Below are 9,886 nucleotides of genomic sequence, written 5' to 3'. Positions count from 1 at the left end.
ATATATCCAAATAAATCATCTAACTAATTTATTGATGGCTACTTTATAATTGTTTGAGACTCTGTGCTCAAGTGAGAAAAAAAATATCAAATTTAAAAATGAAAATACCCATGTCCCCAGTTTGTATTTTTATTTTTAAACTTGGTGGTGAGAAATGTGCACTAATGAAGGGTATTGTATATCATATGACTAAAATTTAATCATAAACATCTTTGTAACTGTGTATCATGGTGATTCAATTAAAAAACTTATAAAATATAAATTAAATACATACATTTAAAAAATGAAATAGAGGCCTGAGTGATGGCATGACACTTGCCTTGTACACATCTTTCTGTCAATGCTGCTTCAATTCCCAGCACTGTATACTGTCTCTCAAACACCACTGTGGTGATGGAGCCAAGAACAAACAAGTACCACTGGTGTGACCCAATACCGCCTCCAAAATTCTTCTATTGCAAAAAATTTTTTTAAATTCTCCTTTAATGAGAATAAAGTTTGTCAAAGAAGAAATACAAAGGACCAAAAGGCACATAAAAATGCTCCACATCACTAATCATCAGGGAGATGCAAATCAAAACAACTATGAGGTATCATCTCACACCACTGAGATTGGCGCACATCACAAAGAATGAAAACAAGCAGTGCTGGCCAGAACGTGGAGAGAAAGGAACTCTTATTCACTGCTGGTGGAAATGCCATCTAGTCCAACCTTTATGGAAAGCAACATGGAGATTCCTCCAAAAATTAGAAATTGAGCTCCCATATGATCCAGCAATACCACTCTGAGGGATATATCCTAGGAATACAAAAACACAATACAAAAATCCCTTCCTCACACCTATATTCCTTGTCGTGCTATTTACAATAGCCAGACTCTGGAAAAAGCCAAGATGCCCTTCAACAGATGAATGGCTAAAGAAACTGTGGAACATATACACAATGGAATATTATGCAGCCATCAGGAGAGATGAAGTCATGAAATTTTCCTATACATGAATGTACATGGAATCTATTATGCTGTGTAAAGTAAGTCAGAGGGAGAGAGATAGATGCAGGATAGTTTCACTCATCTGTGGGTTTTAAGAAAAATAAGAAACATTTTTGCAATAATTCTCAGACAAAAGAGAGGCGGGCTGAAAGGTCGAGCTCATGACATGAAGCTCACCACAAAAAGTGATTAGTGCTGTTAGAGAAATAACAACATCGAGAACTATCTTAACAATGTGAATGAATGTCTAGAGTACAGGCAGAGGTGGGTGGGAAGGAGGGAGATTTGGGACATTGGTGATGGTAATGTTGTACTAGTGAAGGGGGGTGTTCTTTACATGACTGACACCCAACTACAATCATATTTGTAATCAAGGTGTTTAAGTAAAGATATTTAAAAATAAAAAATTACTAAAAGCTATAAAAGACAAAGGAGAAAATAAAAAAAAGAAAAGAAAAGCAGATCCTAGAGAAAATTGGTAATTTTTTGGTAATGGGAATGACAGATGACCTGATTTTGACATGAACAGATAGGAATTAACCTGTGTTCAGTCATGTAAAAATCTTACTTCCAAGTAAGTTATGACATTTCATCAGATAATTGGAAAGTATTTTTAAAAATTAAGATTGTGAGACTAAAATGTATAATATTTAAAATAAAATCATTCTCTGCACAGCAGAATGCAAGTAACATAGGAAAGTCTAAGTGAACTTAAAACTGGATCAAGTAAAGTATTTAATACAGTATGTTGGTTTTGTGGTTTTTTTTATTTTGTTTTGTTTTGATATTTTGTGTGTGTGTGTGTGTGTGTGTGTGTGTGTGTGTGTGTGTGTATTTGAGTCACATTTGGGCTACTCAGGGCCACAACCTAATGAGGCCTTAGATGTCACTTCCAACAGTGCACAGGAGACCATGTGGCACCAGGAATCAAACCTCAGCCTCTTGTATGCAAAACCTGCACTTGTATGAAGCCCTGAAATAACCAATTTTAATAAACAGAGGAAAATATGAGTGAGGAAAAATTAACAGGACTTCAGAAATTGTCTAAAAATATAAAAATATCTGACTTCTGAGTTATTTGAGTTCTAAATAAAAAGAAAAAGGAATAAAAGAGACAGAAAAATATTTCAAGTATAGTAAAAGCCATAAAATTTCAGATTTAAGAATCCATCAAATTCCACACTAACAATCCTGTGGAATAATATTTTTGGGGACAACAGTTATGCTGTTAAATTCAAAAGTCAATTAAGGACGAAGATCTGTACTTCTCATAGAAACAATGGACATCACAGACCTCTGCTGGGACAACTTTCATGTGCTATAATAAAATACTTGGCAACACAGAATTCTATACACAACAAAAATATCCCTCAATAATGAAGACATAGTAAAGGTATTTTCAATAATTAAGAAATTTTGTTACGAATAGACCAGCACTGTCAGAAGAAAAAAAAAAGATTCTTCAGGTTAAAGTATTATTTGTGTGATTGTTTAAAGCAAAATTTATAATAATGTCTTTCAGACCATAATTATGAAGCTACATATAAAACAAAGGACACTTTAATATAAAGAATGATTAGAAGCCCATGAATCTGTAACACTTTTATTTGTAGATTTTAATAAAAAAGTTTACACCATAGTATGAGAATAATTCTCAAAGACAATAGAGACAAGGGACAGGAGGACTGGACCCTGGTAGAAATCACACACTAAGAGTGGAAGAGTACATTTAGGGCAGAGAAGAGACCACTATGATAATGATTGTTGGAAATGATCATTCTGGCCAAGAAATGGGTGCTGAAAGTTGGTAAAATGTTATATTGGATTCCCCTTCAGTAACAATACGGCAAACCACAGTTTTAAAAAGGAGAGAGAGAATGAGAGAGAGAGAGAGAGAGAGAGAGAGAGAGAGAGAGAGAGAGAGAGAGAGAGAGAGAGAGAGAAGACTATCTGCCACAGAGGCAGGTAGGGAGAGGCTAGAAGGAAACTGGGGACATTACTGGCAGAAAATGCGCACTTGTGTTAGAACATTGTATAACTGAAGCTCATTAAAAATTGAAAAGAGGCAGGGAGGTCTTGGAAGAGTTCTTGCATTGGGGATACTTTTGGACCTAGGTCCGGTTTCAAGAAACAGTCCACGTTAGGGGGAGTTGGTAGGGAGGGCCTCGCCGCATGAGTCCGCAGGGGAGTTGGCTGTCTTTTCTTGCCCGGGACGAGGTGTGGGTTTCACTGGGTGTCCCTTCTCTTGGGTGCTGGGTACTGGTTCGTTGGGGTTGGAGGTCGATCTTGTTGCCTAATAGATTAAGGACTGAGGGTGAAGTGTTTTAATATAGAGGGAGGTCTGGATGGGATTAAGGGGTGGAGGGATAGTTGGGTTTCCAGAGGGGGGAAAGGGTAAGGTGTATGGAAGGGGTAGGGAGGGAGAAAAGAGAAAAATACATTAGAAAGAAAGGGATAAGAGAAAGGATAGAAAGTAAAGAAAAGAATAGAAAAGAAAAAAATAACCAAGAAAGTGGTGAGAAGAGAGGAGAAAATAGCAAGGGAATGCTGGTTTGCTTGAATGTGTTCAGTGAATAGAGCATGTAGTTTGGGTCTGTACATCGCTGTTACTGCTTCGGTGGTCTGACTGGCCACGTGCTTGAAACCCTAAAAGAAGGTAAACCTAGAGATAAAGTGTATGTTAAAGAGTTTTCTCAGGGCCATCTCGTAGTGCAAACTGGGTATGGTATCTCGTGTGGTATCCCGAGTTGCCATCTTAGCTTGTCCGCCCTTTGTATCCAAGAACGCCTGTGGACAGAAAAGCTGAGAGGTTATTTTAAATATAGTAAGATAGAGGCATTAATATGTAGTTTTATGGGATGTTTCCATTGGAATCAGTGGTTTGCCTTGGTATTCTTTACCTGTGTTCCTGTATACGATCTCTACAGGATTATTATGGGCCATTATTGTAGAAGGTTGATTACGTACCTGTTCTCTCTATGCTGCTATTCTGGTGTTGCTGTTTTCTTTGTGGTATAATGTATAGTCGAGAGTTTGTGTTGTTCCTTTTTCATGTGTTTTGGACACTGTTCCCAGGTATATGTTGACTATTACAGTGATTGGAGTTTCTACCCTGTTAGACCCTGTTATTTGATTGTTAAGTATTAGTTGTGATTGAGATGTATGTTCTATGTGCTTCAGAATAGTGCTACCATTTTTTACCAACCTGAAGAAGGTCAGGGGGTGTGATAGGAAGATGCCTGGGAACCCACACATCACAAGGAAAACCCAAAAGACAATGGGAAAAACTGTACTTCCAACATAGGCATAAGACCTGTAATACACCACCTCGTTACCTGCTCTCCCCCAAATGTAAGGTAGTCTTTTGCACCACTTTGATCCTTTAAAAACTTCGCTAACTCATTTTAGTTCTTTTTTTTTCTTTTTTTTTCTTTTTCTCCCTTAAATTTATTTATTTATTTTTTCTTAAATGTTGGTCCTATATATACATTTGCGAGCACATACATTTTTATTTATTTTATTTTATTATTATTATTTTTTTTTATCATTTTTGGATATGTGACCTGTGTCTGTTATCCCCTCTGGCCACCCCCAATCACACCGACAATACAACGTAGCTCCACCTCCCCCTGCAAAGACACACTAAATAATGGGGAAATCTTACATATAAAAAAAGAGCTCTTATCTACTAAAGATAGGAACTCATAGTTGTTTACAATACAGGGGTATCTCCTACCTTGAAAATATGTCATGTGGAATCACTTAGATCTCAGATGATTAGATGCCATTCATCCAGCCTTGAACCCTGGATCCCAGACATAGAATCGGCACAGCTCTTCACAACAGCTGCAGGAAACAAACTCCATCCGGGACAGCCTTAATACTGCGGGGTCAACAACAAGGGCCAGCTCTAACATGATATCCTGACAAAGTGGAAAATGTGAACAACTTGACCTTAGAGCAGATTAGCCTACCTTACCAGCTAACGTCAAGACAAAACCAGAAGACTCGGCACCCTTTGGTAGGTCCAAAAGCCAAGATCGTGACTTACAGATGACTGGCTACTAGAACCATGACCAGACAGTATACATCTTGGGACCAATAAAAAAGCCCTAGTTTAGGGATTGAACTATGACTTGCACAATAAACATGATCCCCAGTCCCAAAGGTCTGACAGAGACAACTGCAACAGAATGGGCCTTCTGGAAGCACAAAGAAAGACACTAACCTAGGTGCCATCCTAGGTTCAGTGCAAAGACCAAGGTCACCAACCACAGAAGATGGACTAAAACGACACTGAGGTAACAGAACCTCTAGAACCACAAAGGCTGACTTCACCATAAGTCCTACCTCAGGATCTGTGCAGATACTGAGACCTCTAAACACAGAGCTCTGAGTGTATCACCCTGGACAGAACAGAAGTCTTCCACACACCAAAAAACACCACCGGGAGAATAAATGATCCTGAGCGAAGTCTAGAGCTGATCCCATGACAGTATACTCCAAGGACGGAGAAACCCCATATTTCTTAGGCCATGTGAATTCCTTTTCGAATGACCCCAATATTTACTGTGCCAGGGCAGGAGGGGAAAAAACAAAAATGCAAAAAGCACAAAACCTTGGTATTTTATATATATATATATACATATATATATCTTTTACCTTCATTTATTATTATTATTATTATTATTATTATTATTATTTTTATTTACCTATCTATTTTGGTCGATTTCTCTGTTTGGGTGTGATTACTGAAATCGTTGTCCCCAATTATACTTATTTTTTTCTATTCTTTTCTTTTCCTTCGTTATGTGCTATGCCATGTTTCTTATTTCAAGACCATGGCGTGCTTTTGGTTTGTTTGTTTGTTTTTGTTTTGTCTTTTGTTTGTTTGTTTTGCTTTGTTTTTCGTCTGTTTTTTGTGGTGCTTATCGATACAGCTGGAGTCCTCACTGGATAATTGACACTTTTTTTGGTACTGGTGGAGTGTTTCACCTTCTTTCTCTCCTCCATCTCCCAAATCGATGATGAGAGCCTCTAGAAGGATTCCACCCATTTTGGGAGTATTAGACTCCTACCCCAGTTTATTTATCTCCTCCTTTTCAGGCAAAACCACGCATCTTGAAGTAGCTAGTCCTGCCTACAGTTAGAGGGGGAGATAAGGGAGGCATCAAGACCAAACAGGTGCAAGACTACTAAGTAGTGGGTTGGATACAGAGGGGACCACATATTCTAGCCGCCCTGGGGGTGAGGGAAGAGGAAATGGGAGGTAGGACAAAAACGGAGGGGTAGGGAGGGCAATTTGGGGATGGGAATCCCCCCTGATTTTATGTAAATATGTACCTAAAATGTTATTGTCAACAATATGTAAGACACTATGATCAAAATAAAAATTATATTAAAAATAATTGAAAAGAGGGCCCGGAGAGATAGCACAGCGGCGTTTGCCTTGCAAGCAGCCGATCCAGGACCAAAGGTGGTTGGTTTGAATCTCGGTGTCCCATATGGTCCCCTGTGCCTGCCAGGAGCTATTTCTGAGCAGACAGCCAGGAGTAACCCCTGAGCACTGCCGGGTGTGGCCCCAAAACAAAACAAACAAACAAAAAAATTAAAAAGAATAGAGAGGAGGGGAGAAAAAATTAAAAAGAAAATTTTAGAATTAACTCTACAATAAAATGATTGTATAAAAAATCTAAGATGTCTACAAAAACTGTTAGAACTCAAAAATTAATTTTTTTAATTTTTTAAATTGTGACCACAATTGTTGTAGGGCCATTATTAAAACATCAGTAGTGGGTCAGAGATGTAATTCAGACAGTAGAGTGATTGCATGTATGATGTTCTGTGTAAGATTCATGGCACTGGGGCTGGAGAGGTGGCACTAGAGGTAAGGCGTCTGCCTTGCAAGTGCTAGCCTAGGACGGACAGTGGTTTGATCCCTGGCATCCCATATGGTGCCCCCAAGCCAGGGACAATTTCTGAGCACATAGCAAGGAGTGACCCCTGAGCGTCAAATGGGTGTGGCCAAAACAAACAAATAAAAAAGATCCATGGCACTACACACATATATATTTAAATATATCAACATACAATATGTTGATATAAATATTAATATGATTTTGTATAGTAGCAACAAAAATTTGGATAACAAAATTTAGAACATAAATTTTATTAATAATATTATTAAAAATAAAGAGACTCAGGAATAAATTTAACAAAGATGGGCAAGACCTCTAGATGAAAGATGACAAAATATTATTAAGAAAAATTAAGGAGACACAAATAAACAGAAAGACATATCCATGTTCACAGATTGAAAGATTCAGTATTGCTAGGATGTCAAGTTGATCTATAAGGTCACTGACATCCTAATTATGATGCCACCATGAATCTTTTATAAACATTGTAAAAGGCAGTATTTAGAAAAGTTATGCATCGGACTAGGTGCAGTAACCACACTAACTTTGGCACTATCTCTTGGGCCCTTCCATTTCCTGTTTTTAAAACATGACAAGATAAAGCCCAACAATGAGGAACTGGCATAAGGACTGACAATTGGATTAATAAAAGAATAGACAGTATACAAATAAGCCATCACTCACAGGTCATTACATTTTTGTGAACACCAAAGCAAACCAGAGGAAAAGATTTTTTTTAAGTAGAGCTATATTAAAGAGATATCCATAGATAAAACATTCTCTGCTCCTTTCCACACCAACTAGAAACATTAATTTTAATCACAGTCCTAAGTGAAAAGCCATAAACCATTTAGAGAAAAATTGAACATCTATTCATAACCTAAGGAAAGGAATATGTTGAAGAAACATCACTGAAACATAGAAAAAAAAAGAAATAGAAACAAAAGAAATAAGAAAGAAAAATCAATACATTGATAAATTGGTGTCTATGAAAATTTAAACTGTAAAATATATCAATATGTACCCAAATAAGGAAGTTGATATTGGGAGAAAAGATTTAAAAAATTATCTCAAAAGATTCAGAAAATCCTGAATATATGAAGAACTCCTTCAGAGCAACAATGGAAACACTATGTACTCAAAATAGATAAAAGGGCTGAGGGGTCAGAGTGATAGTACAGCAGGTAAGGCATTTGTCTTGCACATGGCTTACCCAGGTTCAATCCCTGGTACCCCCTGTAGTTCTCTGAGAACTGCCAAGAATAATTCCTGAGTATAGAGTCCTTAGCTTAATAGATATTAATAAGGAAGTGGCATACTTACAGTATATGGAAAGAGTATGACTTGACAGTCCACTTCTAGGTATTTTCTCAAGAGATTCAAACCCAAGATTTCCCAAGATTCAAACCACAATGTTTAGAGCAGTGGAATGAATGAATGGAAAAACAAGTGACATAACAACTTTTCAGGGATAGGACAATGGAGACACAAAGGGTGCTATCTTCATAAAATAGCATCTGGCAGAGTACTAAAAAAAAAAGAAAAGATTAAAGGGCAGGTACACACAGCAACAAGAATGGATAGCAAAAGAATTATGTTTAATAGAAGAATATAGACTCAGACATGTTTTAAGTGTTTATATGGAAATCCAGCACTGGAAAAATCTAATCCATGAGTGGAAAAAAAAAAAAAAAAACCATGATAGCAAGTTGGCCAAGAAGGAGTGACTGGAAATTTGGCAATGTTCTTTATCTTGATATTTGTTCAAAGTTAACTCAGCTCTATTTAAGAGATATGTGCTTCAGAGCATGTAAGTTCCTCATTAAAAAAACAACAACCTATAAATGCAACCCAATACATATTTGAGCATTATAAAAGCAGTTTAAAGAAGATATTATGACAGGCATGGAGGAAATTAAGCTTAAGTGAGAAAAATTTAAGTTAAATACTGAGATTAGCTGTCAATTTCACTACCTTTATTCAACACATTTTTTTTTTAAATTTAAGGAATGAAGTATGAAGTGTTAACAGTGGAGCTCTCTGGGGAACATAGTGGAGAAAGAGAAAGCTTTGGTTTTTTTCCCCTCCTTCTCTACTGCTCATTCTTTTAGAAAAATTTTAAGCAGGCACTTACTGGCTTCTAAAAATAATTTATTTTAAATTTAAATGTTGTGGTTTTCAGTTGCATATTCAATGCAAGATCTTTGCCCAAATCACCTGTCTGAAAATAGTAAGGTATTTTTAGTCTTAGGCATTCTCTGACTTATTCATAAAGCATATATTAGTTGTCTAAGATGGATAAGGCACAGTGAAGTTTGCACGTACACACAGTTCTCTATACCTTCAAATAACTTAATCTGGGATGAGAAATAGCTCATGAGAAATAACCAAGAAGTTTTAAATATTGGGTTATATGACGATCTTTGCACACACTTAAGGAAAATGCAAACCTTTTCTCTTGCTCTCATTATCCCTTTTCTTTCAATTTTGTCCATTTCGTTATCTACTGCTGCTACCTAACTTCACTAATCCTGGCTGTTAGTAATAGAGAACAATCAGGTTCTGTCATTGAACAGGATGGGACACACTGGGAGGCTGTTTACTGACCCAGGACCTTCTCTGGAAACAAGTTAAAATCTTAAAGGAAATTTCTGAACCTTGTGTCTACATGCAAGCTCTTGGAGGTCCACAGAACTACAGCACACTGTAGCTTTCTCAAACCCTGCCTATGGCTTGCTAAGGAGGATCTGGCAAAATGTTTTTATTGTTCCAAAATTGCTTTTTCCATAGCTATTTTCTTTTGGTATCCAGGTACAAAGTCATGACATTGTTCCTTCTTTCTCTTCCCAAGAGCCTCTATGCTGGAGTCTACAAGGTAACAGTTGGAACTTCAGGCTACTTTTCACTGGGGCTTTCCTAGGAAGACACAGGAGCCACCTAGTGAGACTTGATCCATCCTGAGCTCCAGGGATTGAGG

Source organism: Suncus etruscus, chromosome 12, assembly GCF_024139225.1.
Source record: "Suncus etruscus isolate mSunEtr1 chromosome 12, mSunEtr1.pri.cur, whole genome shotgun sequence".
Classification (NCBI taxonomy): domain Eukaryota; kingdom Metazoa; phylum Chordata; class Mammalia; order Eulipotyphla; family Soricidae; genus Suncus; species Suncus etruscus.
The sequence above is the reverse complement of the archived record's forward strand: the minus strand, read 5'-3'. Positions refer to the sequence as shown.